At 32.7% G+C, this 22,036-nt stretch overlaps 1 non-coding gene across 1 annotated transcript; it reads left to right on the top strand.

Moving 5' to 3' along the window:
- The first annotated feature begins 17,253 nt into the window (after window positions 1–17,253).
- On the top strand, window positions 17,254–17,397 carry LOC143435617 (U4 spliceosomal RNA). The gene has a single exon (XR_013106133.1). It is a non-coding gene; the product is annotated as a U4 spliceosomal RNA (small nuclear RNA).
- The last annotated feature ends 4,639 nt before the right edge of the window (window positions 17,398–22,036 follow it).

Below are 22,036 nucleotides of genomic sequence, written 5' to 3' on the forward strand. Positions count from 1 at the left end.
AAAACGTGTAGAAAAGCAAAAAGAAAAAAGGGGCATGTGATAGGGGTTTCCTGGAGTGGGGGAATGGGGAAAGGGGATGGCATCTGAAATGTAAATAAAATATTCAATAAAAAATAATAATAATAAAAAAGAAAGAGCCTAGTTTGTTAAAGTTCAGATAAATATGAATAAAATTCAAAGTAAATAAATTCATGAACAAATTATACATAAACTCTCAGGTTTATACAAAACTTATGAAGAGAGAAAATAGTGGGTTTATGTGGTTTGTTAAGTGAATCTCAAAGGTCAATGTTTTAAGTGGTTGTCAAATGGTTATGCCACTGGTAGGACACGGGGATAGAACATTTAAGTGGTGAAAATTAGTGCAAGAACATTTGCTGGGGAGACCCATGAAGATGACATTGTGATTCCAATCCAATCCTCTGCCCATCTCTCTTTGCTTCCTAGTTGCAGTGAGGCTTGTTCCATGACATGCTACACTGCCATAATGTACTATGCCTCTGTAAATCCATTATTGGCAATGGGGCCAAATAGTCATTGAATGAAACCCCTTATTCTACAGCCAACAAAACCTCTTCAATTAAAAATGGATATCTTTTCTGGAACAGAAAGCCAGCTATTACAGATTACAGAAAAGGCTTTGAAAAAAGATTTAAATGAGTCACCAGTAAGTTAATTTAGACTTGGATATTTATGAATTATATAAAATTATCTGAGCAAAAGTTCATAATGACCACCACAAAAGTAGTAGTAGTATACAAAATGCATAAATGCTAAGTATAAGAATGCTATAATTACTTTTCTTTTCCATTTCATTAAAATCACCATACATTGAAAATACCCTTGAGTTCAATCTCCATTTGCTTGCACAAAAGCATTTCATTCTGCGATGATGGACAAGATACATTTATATGGTTCTCACTGCCTTCTTTTCCATATTGGTATAGACCTCCTGATTACATGAGGTTTAGAAGAACAGGCTAAATTTCTATTAAATGGCTCTATGAAAAAACTGACTAATCATAAAATATAAGCTTGTAAAATATTCATCTGAGTGGAACTTAAGTAAGGGTCATTGATTTGACCACTAACATTATCAAAATGATATCAGATATTCAGATAAATGATATCTCCATAGGCCACAGAAACTCTTTGTATGTCTATAAAAATACTGTGGCTGTTTTTCATACAACATTACTTTTCAACAAACCTAAATGTTGAGGTTTGGTCTTTTGCTATATATTATGATGCTAAATCCTGGCCCCTGACACCTAGTTGCCCTCAGGGATAAGATAATTTGTACTTACAGAGGTGATGCTATTTAACATTATTCCCCCACATCAAGTTAGCCATGATTGGAAAATAAAGATGCCTATAGCTTATAGATGGGCAGAAGAGAGATTGGTAGGATTTGGGCTCCCAGGCTTGGGGTGTATAAAGGTACTATAAGAAAAAGGAAGAGGAAGAAACACGATGAGGTAAGTGAATCATGAATCATGCCTATGAGTGCTGGCCAATTGGAGGAAAGAGCAGCCAAAATGGAACATGATAAATCATAACTCGGGGTTATTGATAGGAAAGAAGACCCAGAGGGTAGCTATCTGTCCAGTTCTAGAGATCATTAAGGCTTATGATAAAGATAAAAACTGTGTGTTATTGAATGATCAAAGGCAGAATAGAAACCATGGATTGAGATAAATATTTACCAAAACAGAGATTAACCTTATTTCATTCTGTCCTTTTTAATGAATCAGTCATTGGGTAAATATCTAAACCTTAGAAGTATTGGGGAAACTATCTACTCATCAATTCTGATTACCTCAAAAAAAGATTTAACCTCTAAACCTCTGACTTTACTACTTACTCTACTCTATTGAGATATAGTAAGCTATACAGAAGGTGGATTTTACATACAGACTTTGCTTTAAGATTATGGTAGTAGATGATGATTCTGAAATTTACCTAAAGTTCTGTGACTGCAAATAGGTGATGATAAGCCACTCCTTCAAATAAAATTTAATAATACTTTTGATGGTTTAATCTCCATTTTCTACTCACCTATTTATAAATGATTCATTGACATGTATTAAAGAAATCAGAGTGAAAAAACATTGCCAAAATTGTTCATTTTTCTCAGTGTTGAAACATATGCAATGCATTTAGTATCATAGTCCTCCTTATTAATTTGTTGTAAAATTGGATTCATAATGTATGTTATTATTAATTGAACATCTAGAGCCTTATTTCTTGTTGCCTCTGTGTTTTTAAGGTTAGGGTGGGGCATGTATTCAAGCCTAATGAAGATCATTTAATAGAGTTACACTGTAAATATTATAGCATTATATAATTATTTTATAGAAGAAACAAATGAATCTCATAGAAATAGTTTGTACTTGGTTTACAGTGATTGTAGTGGTCTCAATATTTAATGCTATTTTATCTCCACTGTCTTCAACAAACTGCTTGAGTTTTTTTTCAAATGTCTTTCAGATCACTTTAGCTCTGTTTATTCAAATTAATAGAGTGAGATCATATGCTGTATAAGTGGTTCTTAAAGTTCTCTTTTTCTTATTCCAGTAACAATGCAGAAGGTAAAAAAAATAGGCAATATATTTCACCTAATTGTGTGACTTTTCAGAATGATGACTTTGACATTTTAAAGTGAGATGGAGCATTAGAAGGATACATATAGTTCACATTAAAAAGACAAAAATTTATGATGCTGCAAAAGAATGTAATTTTCCAAGAAAAAAGTCTTATCTTCTGAAAAATCACCTGAATATATTGCATATATTTCAAGACTGAGAAAAATGAACACTGAACAATTTTGGCAATACTTTCTCACTCTGACTTTCTTTTCTTTTTTTTTTTTTTTTTTTTTTTTTTTTTTTTTTTTTTTTTTTTTTTTTTTTTTTTTGGTTTTTCGAGACAGGGTTTCTCTGTGTAGCCCTGGCTGGCCTGGAACTCAGAAATCCGCCTGCCTCTGCCTCCCAAGTGCTGGGATTAAAGGCGTGCGCCACCACCGCCCGACTGACTTTCTTTAATACATGCCAATGAATCATTATTAAATACATTCATAGTCTTCACTATAAGCAGATGATTACACAAACATATATAGATATAGATTATAGATAGAGATAGAGTGAGATAGAGATATAAAACTATTACATATTAAATAGCTGTAAATTATTTCACATACTGGTGGGAAACTGGACCTATTTAAAATGAAATGGCTCACAGATGACACAGATCTGCTGAAGCTGTGAAAAGACCTTAGCAAAAACAAATTTGCAACCTGGTACTATAAATTTAAGAACGCTTTCAAAACATATAGTAGGAAAAGTTTCAAGGAATCAAACAGCAGCAAATTGAGATTAGGCCTTACAAACTACTCTTAAGAAAAATATTCTAACGACAAAAGAAAGCAAATTGGGATATTGTCTATCAGTAATTCAGTTTTAGAGAACTGATACTGAAATTTAACACTAAGAAAAATTTTATGGGTGAGAAAATTTGGAACTACCTTTTTATAATTCTGGTTTGAACAAAAAGTAACTCTATTGAGAATAATGAAAACAAAGGTTGTCACTGTTGGTAAATTCACAATTCTCAAAAAAGGAGGTAGTGAATATATGCAGGGCAGTACTGAGTTGGGATGGAATCTATCAGTTCTAACTGTATTATATGTAATATCAACCCCAATTCTGCCTCTCTCTAAGAGACTGAGAAACAATACAAAAATATTGAATATGGATAAGTAATAAAGGAATTTTCTTTAAGTTATTTTTTCATGTATTCTCATGAATTTATAGGAAAATATTTAACAGAAACATAATACAAAGGTAATACAAACTCAGTTCATAAAACCAGAGGACAAAATTTAAAGATAAGCAATAAGCAGGTAATTTAAAAATGAAAACATCGTTTTTTTTGTCCTCCTGCCTAGTGACAGGTAAGTACAAGATGTTGAATATACTACATAGCAGCGAAGTTGTTCTGCAATGAAAAGAAGGCTTGCAAAGGCTAGGAAAAAGTCTATTGTTGCAGTTAGTTTGGGAGAAGTATTATGCAGTTGCAAACATAACAGTCTAAAAATAGCTGGGGCAATTGTGGAATAGATTTCTACTGCTTATTTCTGTAAAATCCAAAGAAAGAAAATTTGGAAAGTGTAATAATCTTTGATTTTTCTGAAGTATCACACTTGGTCCCTGGTAACATAGCCAAAGCCGATGCTTAGATACACAGAAACACTTGCTTTCTTTCCCTCATTGCCCCTAATTTTCTCTACTATCTTTTGTGCCTTTCAGGGCCAAAGGAAAAATAACCTCTCTACCTTTATGCTATTGTTGCTCAATCAGAGCTACACTTTGATATCATCAAGACAGCTTTTAAAAATCACAATACTAATGCTGCACACTGAGTAATTTTATTTCATTGGTCTGGAATGAGGCTCAATCTCTAATTTTCTTTAAAATTTCCTCAGTTCATTGAAACATACAATTGTGGTAACAGAATATAAATCCAGACATTGTTTCTCAATGTGTCATCACTGTATCAAATGTATCAGAACCATCTGGAGGATTTATTTAATACATAAAAGCCTAGATGTTACCTCATAATAAATCAAAAAATTCAGAGAAGTGGTAATTTTTGTTAACACACAAATTGACAAATTTTCATGCTGAGAATGATGTTCATCTGGAACAGGCAATATAAGTTTTTCATAGAAGATAAAATCATACATGCATGCATTCATATATCCATATAGTGTGTGTGTATTGTATCAGTTTCCCCCATCCATGATATTACCTCACTGCTCCTTCATTATTTTTTCTAAATTGTGAGGGTTAATATGCTTTAATTCTGTGTAAATAATGCTTAAAAAACAATTGCATACAGGTTTATGAAGTCCATGATGTGATTTTCAAAGTATGTAATAATAAAAGTGATCTGAATCCTTCTTAGAAAGTGGAACAAAATACTCATGGGAGTAAATATGGAGACAAAGTATGGAGCAGAGACTGAAGGAATGGCCATCCAGAGACTGCCACACCTGGGGATCCATTCCATATACAGTCACCACACACAGACACTATTGCAAATGTCAAGAAGTGCTTTCTGACAGGAGCCTGATACAGCTGTCTCCTGAGAGGTTCTGCTAGAGCCTGGCAAATACAGAGGCACATGCTTGCAGCCAACCATTGGACTGAGCAAATGGTTCCCAATGGAAGAGTTAGAGAAAGGACTGAAGGGACTGAAGGAGTTTGCAATCCCATAGGAAGAACAACAATATCAACCAAACAGGCCTCCCAGAGCTCCCAAGGACTAAGCCACCAACCAAAGAGTACATATGGAGGGACCCATGGATCCAGTCACACACACAGACACACAGACACACACACACACACACACATACACACACATATGGGTGGTTATGGAACACCCTCATAGTAGCAGGGAGAAGGGGGATGGGATAGGGGTTTTCTGGAGAGTAAACAAGGAAAGGGGTAACATTTGAAATGTAAATAAAGAAAATACTATTCAATTAAATAAAAGAAAAAAATGAATCAATGTTTCAGACAGGTGGGAATCTGCCAAAGCTTACCACTTGTCTAAGTGAGATTGCTGGGAGTGTTTTGAAAACTCAGCAATCCAGTTACACTTCCTGGATGTTTATAGCCTGAGACTGCTAGACTATAGAAACCATCTACTGAAAATAGCTAATTATTCTTCCTGTGATGTAAATAATAAACACCTTGAAGTATAATTTTGCTCTTTAGTGGATGTACCTCCACCAGAGTGAATATAGCCCACTTGCCCCCCCCCCACAATTTTTTTGTATTTATATCTATATATCTGTCTTTTCATCAGCACTTCATTTCCCCACAGTCATGTCAAGGTCCCAAGCCATTCGTGATATAACACTCTGGCCCACAGGGAGTTAACTGGTTATATGAAAATTATAATTACACAAATTTTCTTATGTGTCTTAGTTTTGTGGCATAAACTCCATAAACTATGGAACTAAAACATATTGGAGTGTTATTTGAATATTTCTTTAGCACTGGATTGCTATTAGCTTTGTTTCATTTGATTGAAATGTTATTGCATCTTAAGAAATCAAAATTTTAACATTTTATCTATATATTTATGAGTTATAGAGCATAAATAAGGTATTAACATCCCCTCTTATTACTCCAAACCCATGCAACTTTATCTGGGAATTTCCACAAAACGAAAGAAATACCAGATTTTCCAGTGTGATCTTTAAGTTTCATATTGTAATGTTTAAACTTTGTTTTGATTTAAGAATGTGCCACAATTGTTAAACTCATTCCAAACACTGGGTGATGAACCTGTCTACATTTTTGGAAAGAGTGACAAAAATTTTAGTTACTGGAATGTTTTTATTTATAGTGATTATATTTTTTCAAAATATTACTTTTATAATACTAGGTGCCAGTATTCTGTTATAATGAAAACAGATTCTATCAAAGTTAGATATATAGCTGTTCTTTTCTAGTATATGTAACATTTATATTTTCAGATACAGATTATTTCATTTCAGTTGGGTATACTTTCACTTTTCATTGGTTATGTATTAGTAGATAAATGCACATATATTCCTACATTTTTAGATTGGATTAGTCCTACACAATTTGGTAAAAAAATTAATCAGTGTTCTATGTTTTGACATTGATAGACTGGAAGAATCATGAAAAATTTGGGCAAAAAGTAATTAGTGAATCAAAATAAGGGTAATAGTTAACATCAAAGTTTCTTTAACACTATGTCAAACATGGAGATAATTCAATAGAATGACATCTCAACAATGTGTATGTAGATTAGATTAATACTGTCTTTTAAAGTGCTTGTTAAATTTAAAATATTTAGAATGTTTTGTGAAAAAATAAATGTTTTCTATCCTTTAAAAAGCATTTTAAGAGTGATAATGACTATTGTCAGTTCATACAGTTTTTTAACAGAAATTAACCAGAATTTCCTCTGACAAAAGAAAAAATTCGTCTTCAATTATTCAGCAAGTTGCTTTAAAGAATAAATCAGCAAATGATTTTCAAGTAACTGTTGTGAAATTGACTTTGGGTAAGCACTGCAGTCATAGTTTTTATTACCTTTACTTATTTGTGTGTATGTCCATGTACATGTATGTATGTCTTATGTTATTTTTACACTGTCAGTTATAGGAATATGATTCTCTGACAAACTGAAAGCTGTCTTGTGAATCTGATCCAGTGTCTGTGTCTGTATCTGAATCTGTAACTGTTTGTCTCAATGTATATTTTTGTTGTGTAACTGTATGTTTCTGCCTTTAACAAGAGTTTTGCTCTGACTTTATAAAAAGCACAGAAAACATCACATGGAGATGTAATGAGATGCTTTGCAGAAGTCTTTAATGGAGTTTTACAAGCATTTAAATCACTGGTTCCAACTGACCCCAAGTGATCCATATAATAAACTGAACTACAAACACCTTATCTACTAGTATCCAAATGTTATATTCTATATTATAAAAGATATTCATTTTAAGATTATTTTCATCCTCTACGGCTATTGTTTTCAGCAAGTGATATATATGCATTAGTTTGGTTCAGGAGCATGAAAGAATAATGATGTAAGATTACAGCTATATATTAGCTTGGGTTGTAAAAGTTAATTATATAGGAAATTCAATACAAGTAAGTTTGATAACATTGTTCTCTTAAAGGTCAAATAAACAGGTGAGTACACAGTAGGACAGCATTTAAAAATTAAATGTGACCTCAAGCTGTATAATTAAGTTCTAATCACTTAAAATGTAAGAGATATTTTTTTTTCTAGTAGGACAACTTGCAAGAGTCCATTCCCTGCAATAGACTCAGGTTTCAAAGTTAACAGCAAACTCTTTGCATCATTGAACCATGTTGGTGTCCCATAAACATAAGACCAGTCAAGCCAAAGGAGGAATTGGAGCATCTGAAGAGCTTAACTTTCATACTCATAGGCTAATTTTAGCTAAAGAGATGTGGTTACACGAATTCTTTACTTCCAAGAGCATTTAATGTCTGTAAGTAAAATAACACAGCTGAAATAAAGGCAATATGCAACAGTTTCTAGTTGGAAAGATTTTATGTGTGATTGGCAAAAGTAAAAGTTGCCAAACATTCTATGCATATTCTTCACAATTAAAGCATGTTATAAACGTTAAAAAGGCTTTTGCTCATCAGTTTTATTTTGAAGAACTGTGGACACTGGCTAGAAATAGGTTCTTGAATGTTAAGCATTTTGTAATGAAATTTCTACTAGATCTTGATATTTTATAATATCAGCATTATTTAAAATAAGTTTTGGAAGCCAGAGGAGGTACATTATTGAAAAAGTAAAGATGCTGAATTAGAATACCAATGGAAAAACGATAAAATTAGCAATTAAACATGATGGGACATCTATACAGAAATGACTGAGCTGGGAAAATAAAATCTTGTGTAGGAAACCCAGGTATCCAAAAATATGGATTATCTAAGGAATTTATTACTTACATATATACTATAATTGTAAGATATTGCTTGAAGAAATCCCTGAAAAATATAGTTCTTACTTTGTATGAACAAACATTTGCTTTTAGGTGTAATTACGTTAAATTTGTAGAGAGCCATAGTAAGTTTTCTGTATTGATCCTAACTATAAACCCAGTAGCATTATAGAAATGAGAGTAAGGGAGATCATACAAACTTCTACACAGTGGAAAAGACAACACAAATATTGAGCAGTCATTTGGGTGATAATGTAAACCGAGTCACAAATTTCAAACAGCCATCATCCCGAGAGAGAAAACAAATAGATTTCCTCTAGAGCCTACACAAGAAAAATGGTTCTCACCTTTCCATCCCTTAATTTCAACCCAATGATAAAGAGCTTAGATTTATGCCTTCAAAACTATGAAAAGATAAATTTCCATATATATATATATATATATATATATATATATATATATATATATATATGTATGTATTTTTCCTGCATGTATGTCTTTGTAGAATATGTGTGACATGGAACTGCAGTTAAAGATATTTGTAAGCCATCATATGTACATGGGGTATCAAACATTGGTGCTCTTTAAATAGCAGCTAATGTTCTGAACCACTGAGGCATTTCTCGCAGACCTAATAAATTTGTATTTTTAAGTAATTAGTTTTATGGTAATTTGTTTTAGTAGCTCAGAGACCTTATACAAATACTTTACAGCACCACGGGTTTAGAAGTTAAGCCACTACTGAAGGATACAAGTACAAAAAGAAGTAGATATTGCTTTCTACATTTACAGCTTCTAAAGTAACAACTTCATAAATCTTTGACAGAGGTTGGTAACAAGAAACTGAAATGGTCTGGATTTTTGCTATACTTTCTAAGGGATGTTATATTTTACAGAAGTTTCTAAAAGATCCAATGAAAGAACAATATATTCATTTCCCCAATTTCCACAGCTTTCAATACTTTTTTCTTATTTTACAATGTTAGGTGTTTCCTTTTCTTTCTGACAGAATCTTCTACATACATAAAAAGTTTAAAGATATCTTTTTGTTGCTGCTATCAAAATAGCTTTTTTCTTTGATGATAGCTTTTCAAGAAGAAATAGGTTATGTCTTTTAAATATTGATGGTACAGACAAAGAGAAAGAGAAAAGTACTAGATAACCCAAGTTACTTACAGAAGCATAATATATTTACAGCTAGGTGTTATCCTAAAACTCACATCAGAACCCAAGTATAAAATATTTAAGGAAAAAAATACAGGGCTTATATATGATGAGTCATTTTTATTTCTGTGTATATTTGTGATTCATTTTGTTGACCAATAGAGTGTTTTAAATTAGTTTATTTATACTTTGACACCTAAATCCCAGGTCAAAGTTGTAAATACTTTAAAAGACTGAGCTGTTGTCACTTCATAGTAAATTCTTTCCTAGTCCTCTGCACAACCACAAAGCTGCTCACACATAACAGTGCTTTCAAGTCTACTTGAATATTTGATTATAGTACATGTCTCTTAAGATTCTTGACATCTGCTTACTTCTAGTATCCACTCATTAAATGTAGGAAGTTGCTAAAATTACTGTGTTCAAGCTTGATATTTAGTGTACCTTAGAAAAAACTTTAAAAATACTGTGTATAAGACTGAGTACGAGATATACAAATCCATGTTGTACTCCAAGTACCATGTTTTTGTATGATGCTCTGGTATTAAGTGTTAAGGCTATATAAATCATTTGCTTAGTCCGAAGCTTTTAAAATTTACTACATTTATTTATTTACTTATTTATCTATTATTTAATTATTTTGAGTGTGTGTATATTTATCTATGTGTGTGCACTTAAACTTTTACACACACGCACACTATATACATATATAATATATAATATATAATATATAATATATAATATATAATATATAATATATAATATATAATATATAATATATAATATATAATATATAATATATAATATATAATATATAATATATAATATATAATATATAATATATAATATATAATATATAATATATAATATATAATATATAATATATAATATATAATATATAATATATAATATATAATATATAATATATAATATATAATATATAATATATAATATATAATATATAATATATAATATATAATATATAATATATAATATATAATATATAATATATAATATATAATATATAATATATAATATATAATATATAATATATAATATATAATATATAATATATAATATATAATATATAATATATAATATATAATATATAATATATAATATATAATATATAATATATAATATATAATATATAATATATAATATATAATATATAATGTACAATGTACAATGTACAATATACAATATACAATATACAATATACAACATATAACATATAACATATAACATATAACATATAACATATAACATATAACATATAACATATAACATATAATATATAATATATAATATATAATATATAATATATAATATATAATATATAATATATAATATATAATATATAATATACAATATATAATATATAATATATAATATATAATATATAATATATAATATATAACATATAGAATATAGCATATAACATATAATATGTGATATGTAATATATAATATGTAGTATATGATATATGATATATTATATATTATATATAATATGTAATAAATATATAATGTAATATGTAATTATATAATATTAATTTTATATATATATTATGCCAAAGTGCATGATTAGAAGTTAGAGGACAACTTGTGGCATTGGTTCACTTCTACTGCATGTGTTCTCTGGGTTGACAATAGGTCTTCAGGCCTAGAAAAAGTGTCTTTACCAGCTCAATATTGTTGGCTCAGTTTTAAAATTGTAATCTGAATACAGATCACCTGGAGAAACCTGTACAAATACAGTTTGATTTATAAAATAGAATGATCTTTTCATAATTCTCACTGAATTTTCATAATTCATAATAATTTTCATTATTCTCCAAATAATGTCATGACTTGGTTTTATTGCTATTGACTGGGTAACAAGTGCCATTAGCACTATATCTCTCATTGTGGAAAATGACTGTATTCTGTGCCTGTGTACATCTGTAATTCATTTCTCTGGCTAACAAATAATACAATTTTCATACCTTTAGTTTCTTAATAGAGAACTAATATTCAATATTTATATATCAAATAAGTACATAGTTCTGTCCATAAAGACCAAAACTAGAACAGTCAATATTAAAAGAGAGAGAGGAAAGGTCAAAGAGATCTGAAACCGTTTATGAATTCAAACATTTACCCTTTAAGCTGGCTGCTCAGTATTGCCCCCATTAGTTTGTAATTCTTGATTTATAAACCAATCTCAGTAAAATATTCAGCTATTTATGGGCAAGTACAAAAGAGATAATCAAGACTGGATATAAATAAAGATAATTTAGCATTGATGTAGCACTGACAATGTCACTGATGTTGTATATTCTGGAGCTAGGAGACGTAGAAGAACATGCATATGTAACAAGAAAATTCCATTTACTAGTTTCAAATACTAGTAGGCTAAATTCAGTTTCAACATGTTGGAGTTAGAAGCATCTTTTACAATAGATATAACTTGTTTCTACTTAATTGCCTATAAATCTTAGATTTAATTTATTTTTATGAAAGGTAAAATTAAATTATTGCTGCCACAAACAGGATGTTTTAATTTCCATTTGAAAAAAAATGCAGATAAAAGGTTAAGGATAGAAATTTTAAATAAATAATGGATATATCTAGGATTTGCTGAGTATCCAAAAAACTAAGGTTACAACATCTTTTGCATACCAATATAGGTATATAGAATGGTTTCATTTTCCATACAGGCCCAGTTTTAATGCCACAAAATTAAATTGATCAGTGGAGATATGTGTCTCCAGATTCCTTTATCAATAATTAAATCTCACAGCTTTGTCTCTTCATTTTTATTCTTTTCATTCCCATACTAGGTATTAGAATTAGGATATTCAAAAGGCAAAAGAAAAAAAATAAAAGTTCAGCTCAGCTCATATTTTATATGCATGAAAACAGAAACTCAAAATCCCATGTGGTTGTCTTGAAATTATATATATCAAAAATTATATAATCATGAGTAGAGTCAAGTTCCTTTGCTTCCTTATACAGTTCTCTCTATATTACAAGTTACCATATGATAAGTAGGTTTGAGAGAAAATAACACAACTTTATTAATGGTGAAGAAGACACCCCTTGTGCCCAAATGAGTCTCTAAGACAGTGCAATTTAGATATTGTTATTCTTAACAAGATACTACCCCAAGCAAAGCACTAAAAATAAAGAACAATGAATTTGTAAAGTTATTTTAAAATTATTTCAAAATCCTAAAGTAAGACACTGGCATAAAATTATGTACTAGAATAAACTATATTCCCTTTTTCCTAATTTTATTTTTTTATAGGACAGTCATTACCACACTCTGGATCCACCCTCCCACAGTTCTTCTTCCCATTCCTCCTCCACCCTTGTCTCCAACAGGATGCCCCACCCCTACTCCCACATTCCACTCTCAACAGGCCTCCCCACTCCTCGCGGCCTCAATTTTCTCCAGTGTTAGACACTTTTCTCACTGAGGCCAGAACAGGCAGTCCTCTGTTGTATATGTGTAGGGGGCCTCATATCAGCTAGCATATGCTGCTTGGTTGGTGGCTCACTGTATCTAAGAGATCTCTGGGATTCAAGTTTGTTGAGGCTGCTGGTTTTCCTATGGGGATGGTCTCCTCATTAGCTTCATCCAGCCTTTTCCTAATTTAACCACAGGGGTCCCTGACTTCAAACCATTGGTTGGGTATAAATATCTGCATCTGTTTTAGTCAGCTGCTTTTTGGGCCTCACAGATAACAGCAATGCTATGCTCCTGTTTGTAAGTACACCATAGCATCAGTTACATTGTGAGGCCTTGGAGCGTCTTGAACTGGATAAAAATTTGGGCCTGGACCTCTTTTTTCTTAGGCTCTTCTCCATTTTTGTCCTTGCATTTCTTTTAGACAGGAACAATTCTGGGTCAGAGTTTTTGATTGTGGGAGAGCAACCCCATCACTTCATTTGATTCCATGAATTTCTACTGGAAGTGGGATCTACAATTTCCCTCTTCTCACTGATAGGAATTTCATCTATGGTCCCTCTCTTTGAGTCCTGGGAGTCTCTAACCTCTCAGGTCTCTAGTACATTCTAGAGGGTCTCCTAACTTCTACCCTCCCCGAGGTTGTATATTTCCATTCATTATGCTGGCCATCAGGACTTTCCTCCTGCCAGCCCTAATACTTGATTATGTTCCCCTTTTCCCCTCTGCTCTCCAAAAAAGGTCCCCTACTCTCTCTGCCTCCCTTGATTGCTTTCTTCTCTCTCCCAGGAGGGATTGATGCCTGCCCAATTTGGCCCTTTAGCTTGTAAACTTTCTTGAGTTTTGTGAATTTTATCCTAGTCTTCTGTACTTTTTTGGCTAATATCCACTTATTAGTGAGTATATACCATGCATGCCCTTTTGGGGCTGAGTTACCTTACTCAGGATGATATTTTCTAGGTCCATAGATTTACCAGCAAAACTCATGATATCCTCATTTTAATAGCTGTGTAGTATTCCATTGAGTAAATTATAACACGCGCCTCCCGTGTCGCCCCATGCCAGTGGATGAGAAACACGAGAGACAGTATTCGGGTAGTTACTGCAAACGAGGCTTTACTCTGTAACACACACGTGGAAAAACGCGGAAGTGCTGAGACTCGGAAGGGGCCTAGCTTAAATATAGCCTAGAGTGACGTATTCACTTCTGATTGGCTGTTCACTCACCACCCAATATTATGCCTCGGAATTGGCAGTGACTTTGGCGCGCCTTTTGCCTTTTGCAACTGCGCAGTTAATTGTTTACAAGTGGGAAGACACGAGGCCAGTGCCATCTTGGGATGGCAGATTATACCACCGTTAACAGTGGCTTCCTACAGTAAATGAACCACATTTTCTATATCCATACTTCATTTGTGGATCATCTGGGTTGTTTCCAGTTTCTGGCTATCACAGATAAGGTTGCTATGAATATAGTGGAGCACATGCCCCTGTGATACAGTGAGGCATCTTTTGGGTATATGTCAAAAAATTGTATAGCTGGGTCTTCAGTTAGCTCTTTTTGTTTGTTTGTTTGTTTGTTTTTTGTTTTTTGGTTTTTTTTTTTTTGTGTTTCGAGACAGGGTTTCTCTGTGTAGTCCTGGCTGTCCTGGAACTCACTCTGTAGACCAGGCTGGCCTTGAACTCAGAAATCTGCCTACCTCTGCCTCCCAAGTGCTGGGATTAAAGGCGCGCGCCACCACCGCTGGCCAGTTAGCTCTATTTCAAAATTTCTGAGGAACTGCCAGACTGATTTCCAGAGTTGTTGTACCAGTTTTCAATTCCACCAGGAATGGAGGAGTGTTTCTCTTTCTCCATATCCTAGCCAACATGTGTTGTCACCTGAGTTTTTGATCTTAGCCATTCTGATTGGTGTAAGGTGGAATCTCGGGGTTATTTTGATTTGCATTTCCCTGATCACCAAGGACTTTGAACATTTCTTTAAGTGCTTCTGGCGATCTCTATATAGAACTTCAAGTACTGTATTAAATAGGTACTGGGAGAGTAGGCAGCCTTGTCTTGTCCCTGATGTTAGTGGAAATGCTTCAATTATCCCTCCATTTAATTTGATATTGGCTGTTGTTTTGTTGTATGTTACTTTTACTATGTTTATGCATGGGCTTGAATTCCTGATCTCTCTGATACTTTTAACTACGGAAGGGGTGTCTTTTTTTGTTAAATGCTTTTTAAGCAGCTAATGAGAAGATCATGTGATTTTTCATTTTGGCTTTTTTTTTTTTTGTATAGTGGAAAAAGTTAATGGATTTTTGTATATTGATCCAACCTTGCACCCCAGGGATAAAACCAACTTGATCATGGTGAATGATGGTTTTAATGTGTTCTTAGATTAGGTTTGAGAGAATTTTATGGAGTATTTCTGCATTGGTATTCATAAGCTAAATTGGTCTGAAATTCTTTTTCTTTGTTGGGTCTTCATGTGATTTAGGTATCAGAGTAATATCAGAGTAATTGTGGCTTCATAGAATGAATTTGGTAGTATTCTTTCTGTTTCTATTTTATGGAATAGTTTGAGGAATGTTTTTATTAGCTTTTCTTGAACGTCTGGTAGAATTCTGTTCTAAAGCCATCTGGCCCTGGAGTTTTTTTTATTGGGATTTTTTTTTTAAACTTCTATTTTTGAGGGGATATAGACCTATTTGCTCTTGATTTAATGTTGGTACATATTATCAGTCTAGAAAATAATCCATTTCTTCTAGATTTCCCAGTTTTGTTGAGTATAGATTTTTGTAGTAGGATTTGTGATTTATTTGAATTTCCTGAGTTTCTGTTGTTATAAATGCTTTTTCATTTTTCACGTTTTAAATTTGGAAACTGTGCCCTTTAGTTAGTTTGGGGTGGGGTTCATCTATCTTTTTGATTTTTTCAAATAGCCAGCTTTTGGTTTTGTTGATTCTTTCTATGGTTCTCTTTATTTCTATTTGGTTGATAGTATTTCCATACTGACAATTTATGTGGTAAAATGTATCTTCTGATTTCTCTGCTTGCCAGGTAATTCATGCAAATATAATTACTGAATAGGTCAATATGATTTTTTAACAATTTCTAATACTATTAAATTATATTGAACATACTTTCTTACATAGATAAAATATTTTTATGTATGAGTTATATTCATCATTATTTTAATGATTGAATTATTATATTTTAGAAAATGAATAATTTCCATGAGATTATATGATTTTCCATTATCATTGTCTCAAGATGTATGTCTGATATTTGCTTAACTTTAAAAATATAATTTGTGAACTTTTTAGAAGTGTATGTATTATCTATCCTTAAGTGATACAAACTTATTCCTTCAAGTTATCTTCATTATAAACCAAGTATTTACATCTTTAAAATAATTTTACTCCTGCTATATGAAGAAAGACTAAATATGTTGGAGATGAATAACATATTTTCAGTCAACTTTAACCTTTTTATACTTCATTTCCTGTGAAAATATATGACATTACACAACAAAATTTGCATGATAACTTCAAAGTTACAAGTTTTTCTGACTCAACATTTTCTTGAATTTAAAGCGTTTAACATGGATAACAAGGTATTTTTAATGACATTTTTCAAGACTGTAATATTAAAATTTTATTTTTTTTTGTAGTTTTCAATTGTGGAAGGAATGAGTAAAAAGCAAAAAGTGTGGTATTCATTCAATATTTTAGTAAATATTCTGGCATACATTTGAGGTATGGTAGGGGATACCTCATCAGTTCTTAAGCAAAATGAAAAACAAACCTAAGGATAGTTAAGGCCAAAACTATATCATCCTTATTATTAACAAAAAGTAAAAAAAAATATACCATTATTTAAGCTATTCTGCTTGGCCGGTTAATAGAAATACTCTACAGTTAGACACTAATTCACTGGTTCAGAGCACCAGTACTAAATCAAGAGAAACCTCCCTCTCTAAAAGGTCAGAGCATAAAGTAACTTACTCTAACAAAGAAAAATACACAGTTAGGCCAGATTTAGCAGTTTTTTACCAATCAGAAAACAAGCAGGAAGAGTTAGAGGTGGTACAAATGTATTAATGAAATACTCTTCTTAGCTTTGCAAAGTGGTTATCGTAGCCAATGAGGTTTATCCGAGGTGCTATTATTGCTAATTGAAATACTCTCCTTAGAGAACACAGAGAATTTGGGAATGGCATCACTCTACTTTAACATGAACTTTCTGAGACTGCAGCAAGTCTTATCAACATTGTGTTATCTCTCTACAGTTAATTCTGACATCTCCCCATTCCTTACTTCTTCTTTGTATCCTATATCCCTTTTAGACTTAGCAGAAATCTGAATCTTCCTCTCTTTGCTCCCCCTGGATACAGTGATGTGTGTCATTTAATGAACAGCCTTGACTAACTGAATTTGTGAAACATTTCAGTTGCTAAAAGCAACAATAACCAAGACCAATGTAGAAATCAAAGTTCATGACAATAAAGCAAACATGAGTAATATAATATCAGCTCAGGCATCAAAGCCAGTACATCCAGAAAGATCCAGAACACATGAGCAAGTCTATCCTTCATTGGCACTAACATTTTAGAATGAAATGAATTTTTGCATGGGTAAAACCTTACTTTTTATTCTAGAAAGGGATATATCCCTATCCAAAACTTCTATGACAATGAAAATTTAGTTTGTACTAAAATATATAAAAGGGTTAAAAACAACCCAGACACACAAATATAATCTGTCCATATATGACAATAGAATATAAGATGATTGTAAATAAATTAGCAAGTTGATAAGTATGGTGTTTTAAAGTAAAACTTTTTTCAGAACTGTCATTATTAAGACAGTATATACTGCAATATGTACTTTTCACAAGTTTCTTTATAGTGTTCAAGTAATTTTTGGTTTTTAAAAGATTTATTTATTTATTTTTCCAACATTGAAACCCCTCCCAGTACCCTATTCCAGATTCCCTCCCTTCATCTTCTCCCCTTCACCTCTGAGAGGGTTGTCCCTACTGGTTATAGCCTTTCCAGAGGGGCATCAAGTCTCTATGGGATTATACACATACTCTCCCACTAGGGCCAGACAAGGCATCACTCTGCCACATTATGTGACTGGACCCTTGGTTTAGCCCATGAATACTCCTTGGTTCGTGGCTCAGTCTCTAAGAGGCCCCAGGGGTCCAGGTTAGTTGATATTGTTGGTCTTTCTATGGGGTTGCCATTCTCTTCAGTTCTTTCAATCCTTCCCCTAACTCTTCCATAAGAGTCCCTGAGCTCCATCCAATGTTTTGCTGTTGACCACTGCATCTGTTTCAGCTGCTGAGTAAAGCCTCACAGAAAACAGTTATGCTAAGCTCCTGCCTGTAAGCATAACACAGTTTTATTTAATAGTGTAAGGCATTGGTGCTTGACAATGGGATGGGTCTCAAGGTGAGCCAGTTATTGGTTGACTATTCCTTCAGTCTGCACCATCTTTATCCCTGAATTTCTTTTAGACGGTTCTTTTTTTTTTTTTTTTTAGTTTTCTGGGAGCACTGGTGTCTTTATCCCTCAACTGATGGTCAGGCCTTGTTAATGGAGGTGGTATCTTCAGGTTCAATATTCCCACTGTTAGACATCCCAGCTAAGTTCACCAGCATTGACTCCTATGACCCCCTTCCATCCCAAGTCTCTGGATTTCCTGAATAACTACACACACCCTCCCACTCCTTTTAGGCAGCTACAGATTTTCATTCATTCTCCTGACCCTCTAGGTTTCTCTCCTTTCTCTCCTCATACATGGCCCTGCCCCCATTCCCCTCCCCCCTTTCCTTTCAGGTTCCTCACTCTCTCTGCTTCCCATGGCTTTTTGTTCCCCATTCTAAATAAAATTCAACCATCCTCACATGGCCCTTCTTTATGTTTAACTTCTTTGGTTTTGTGGGGTGTATGATGGGTATTCTATTTTATGGCTAATATCAACTTATCAGTGATTACATATCATACATCTTCTTTGGGGTCTGGATTACCTTACTCAGGATAATATTTTCTTGTTCCATCCATTTGTCTGCAAAAATTAATGATGTACTTGTTTTTAATAGCTGAATAGTATTCCATTGTGTAAAGGAACCACATTTTCTGTAGGTTGAGGGACATCTGGGTTGTTTCCATTTTATGGCTCTTAGAAATAAAGCTGCTACGAAAATAGTGGAGCACGTGCCCATGTTGTATGATAGAGCATCCTTGAAGTATGGTGGAGCATCCTTTGGGGATATGCCAAGTAGTGGTACATCTAGGCCTTCAGGTAAAACTATTTCCAATTTCCTGACAAACCAGCAGATTGATTTTCAGAGTAGTTGTACAAGTTTGCAATCCCAAGAGCAATGAAGGAGTGTTTCCCTTGCTCCACATCCTTAACAGCATGTGCTGTGCAGTTGATTGAATTTTTGAGCTTAGCAATTCTTACTGGTATAAGGTGAAATTTCAGGGTTGTTTTGATTTGCATTTCCCTAATAACTAAGGTTCTAAGTTAAAACTTCTGGTTTCTTTTGAAAGTTAGTTACATCAAATAGTATTTTGCTTGGGTGCACAGGTAAAAGGATGTTTTGTTAAAGCAGACATATGAAAGAATTTTTCATGGAAGCAGACACAAGTGAAAGGATATTTTGGTATAGCAAACAAATGAAAGGATGCATGATGTTTAAAATGAATATAAATATGACACCTCAAACAACAGTAACTTACAATTCTTTGCTAATGACATGCTTGTATTGGTTCATCTTTATTTCATTGTTGAACTTTGCTTGTGGAGACTTCATAGAGAAAAACTTTTAAAAAGTTCTTCTTCTGAGGTTCCTACCAGTTCATTATGCTTCTGCAGACTCCAGCTCTTTCGAAAGGCTTGAGGTTTCTTCTGGATTGAACTGCCTTTGCTGATTCATATGTGACATATGTCAAATGGACTGGACTGCAGAGGCTGATTTGTGTTTTCTGTTTGCTAGTGCACTGGACTGAGAACAAAGATTAGAATTGTCACAAATAAACATTTCTGATCATATCCACTTGTCTGTTTCCTAGTAACGTTTTTTTTTTTTTTTCCACACTATCTCTGATGGATGGTGGGTTAGAGGGAATGTTGAACTTTTATTGTAGTTGGTTGAGAAAAATATATGCTAAAATAAGGGTCTTGAAGCTTACTTTAAGTCCTTCTTGGCCATTTGAGATTCCACTATTGAGAATTATCTGTTTAGCTCTATACCCCACATTTTAATTTTGTTATTTGAGTCATAGGAATCTATCTCATTGTGTTCTTTATATATTTTGGATATAAACCCTCTGTTGGATGCAGTGTCATTGAGTATCTTTTCCCAATGTATAGGCTGCCGTTTTGTCCTATTGAGAGTATCCTTTGTCTTACAGAAGGTCTTCAGTTTCATGGTGTCCCATTTATTAATCGTTCTTCTATTCAGGAAATTACTGCCTGTTCCAATGTATACAAGGTTTAGAGTCTATTTCTTACTTTCTCTTAGATTCAGTGTATCTGTTTTTATGTTGATGTCCTTGATCCATTTGGACTTGAGTTTAGTATAAGGTGATAAATATGGGTGTTTGCATTTTCTACATTCAGGCATCCAAGACCAATTTTTGAAGATGCTTTCTTGTTTCTATTGTATGTTTTGAACTCTTTTCTCAAAATCAAGTGTCCACGGGTATGTAGGTTTAATTCTTTGATTTTATTCCATTGATCAACTTCTCTGTTACTATGTGAATACTATGTAGTTTGTATCAATATTGTTCTATAGTACAGCTTGAGGTCAGGGATAGTAACTTTTGATTGGAAAAAATGTTTACTCATTAAGAGAGGATATAGGAATAAAGACAAATTTCTAAAATTTTACAGATTTTTTTCTGGTCATCAAGCAGTAATTTTCTTTCAATATTTCTCATCCTCATGTACTCATGAAAATATGGAACATACAGTGTTCCGAGACATGGTTTTGTTGTTATTTACAATATAATGGTCATCTTTTGATAAGGGAACAAAACACATGTATTTGTTATGTGGGTCTATACATTGGTTATTTTAATCACAACTGATAATTTAGTATTGAAAGCATGAGAGGTAAAATTACATCTTCTACAGGAATGTTTTACATTTTCTGAAAATATTTTCTCCTTTCATTGAAAGTAATATTTCTCTTAGATACCATAAGCAATACAAAAATCTGTACATTAAATGGGAACAAAACTGTTGCTAGGACTAGTTAATCACTGTCAACTCACACAGGCACCAAAGCATATGACCTTGCACTCTGAGAAACAGTGGCTATATTGAATCCTTTGTTGATTTCTTTGTTTTCTGGACCTAAGGGAGAAGTTAAAGTGTAGTGGGAGAAGTCTTCAATGTTGGAAATTTGGAACAAATTGAAAAAAGATAAATTACTAGGAGAAAGATGAAAAACTAGAATAGTTATTACCTGACTAACTCTCTTGAAGAGAAACCTTCTGTGATAATTTGCTAAAACTCCCTTAACAAGAATTTGATCCTGTGAATAAGAAAAAAATGTATATATATAAATATGCAGTTTATATTTACAGCTGCCCATGAAATATTCAAATATTTGCTCTTTTAACCCAACAATATACAGGTGCTTCAGCCATTTTGTCTCTAGGATTTCTTACTAGAACTAATATTTCTGAAACTATTATATAGTGTAAAATTACAATGTAAAATCATTTGTATGGTTCAAGATCTTGAGCTACTTATTTGTTCTTTTTGTATGAAGTAGTCTGTTTATTCATACAAATGTTGATTTAAAGTCTGTACAAACGTTATTCATTCAACAATTATGTCTTCATTAATGATACAGTCCATTTTGCTACAATTATTTAAA

Source organism: Arvicanthis niloticus, chromosome X (assembly GCF_011762505.2).
Source record: "Arvicanthis niloticus isolate mArvNil1 chromosome X, mArvNil1.pat.X, whole genome shotgun sequence".
NCBI classification, from domain to species: Eukaryota; Metazoa; Chordata; class Mammalia; order Rodentia; family Muridae; genus Arvicanthis; species Arvicanthis niloticus.